Raw genomic sequence first — 1,115 nt, 5'->3', positions numbered from 1 at the left:
GGGGCAAGCGAGCGCGGGAAAGCTCAACCTGGTTCCCACCCCCGCCTCGTGCTGGGGGCGGGGCAAGAGAGCTCCTAAATGGGAACGCGCTCTGGGGTCCCTCCCTCCAGGGCTTAGGAGACCTATCAGCATGCTACCTTAAGATCTCTTGGGACACGGCCCAGGCCACGCCAGCACTCCCAACGTCACCTCTCCCCCACTTCCGGTCCTCAAGCCCGTCCCAGCCCCCAGATCCCAGTTCCTTCCACATTCCAAAGCCCAAGCCCGGTCCAAGCTCTCCCGCAGAGGGAGGAGCGCGGGTGACGCCATCGCCCAGGAGCTGGTCCGCGTGAGGATCTCATCCATCCAGATCATGAAACGCTGTAGGCAGTGGGAAGCGCGCGAGGCAATGGTCAACCAGATGACGTAATGTTTGGGGTGGTGTCCCATTCGGGGACTTCTGCACTGCATCACTGGCACTGGAGTGCAGCTCAGCGCACACAGATCTCGGTATCCACCTTCCACTGGGATTCGAGGAGATTCTCCTTAAAGTGCCCACTGCACACAAGCTCAGAGTTCTTTAAATTTGCTTTAGTGAACCGCAGCTTCCAGCTTCCAGCAGCCAATAGGGAGTGAGGGGGCGGAGACGCCTCTGGACAGCCACGCCTCCTGGCGGAAAGCAGGGAGTCCGGCTCGCTCTTTTCTAAGCGACAGTAGCAGCGGCCAATCGCTTTTGGAGATCTGCCGATGGGGCAGGTGGACTAGGGCGCAGCCAATGAGATCAGGCTTCTTCAGAGGGCCCAGGTCCCCTGCCCAACGAGGATGAGAGGACTGTGCGGGGTTAGTTCCGAGCGGCAGTACTTAAGGCCAACCCAGTGTGAGCCTGGGAGGGGCGCAGTACTGAACGACCGAGGTGCTGGCCAATGGCGAGTGTGAAAGCGGGCAGCCCAGACCAGGAGCGCGGAGGGAGTGTGAGGGAGGGGGAGGACAAACCGGAGAGAAGCAGGAAGTAGCGGCGGCCGCGGGGAGGGCGGCGACGGTGGCAGCGCTGGCGGCTGGAGCAGGGTAGAGACGGCCGGGTTTGGGCCCGCACTAGGAACCGAACAGGTAAGCTCGCTTGGGGCGAATACCCGCCC

At 62.3% G+C, this 1,115-nt stretch overlaps 1 protein-coding gene across 1 annotated transcript in view; it reads left to right on the top strand.

Annotated features, from left to right (window-relative positions):
• The first annotated feature begins 346 nt into the window (after positions 1 to 346).
• The window catches only part of Znf687 (zinc finger protein 687), a 9,206-nt gene continuing 8,437 nt past the window's right edge, over positions 347 to 1,115 (top strand). Inside the window, exon 1 of the mRNA XM_015502933.2 lies at positions 347 to 1,086. The gene's annotated coding sequence lies outside the window, so the exon portion shown is untranslated. The remainder of the gene's footprint in view (positions 1,087 to 1,115) is intronic.

Source organism: Marmota marmota, unplaced genomic scaffold (genome assembly GCF_001458135.2).
Source record: "Marmota marmota marmota unplaced genomic scaffold, marMar, whole genome shotgun sequence".
NCBI lineage: Eukaryota > Metazoa > Chordata > Mammalia > Rodentia > Sciuridae > Marmota > Marmota marmota.
This window is presented reverse-complemented; position numbering and strand designations above follow the sequence as displayed.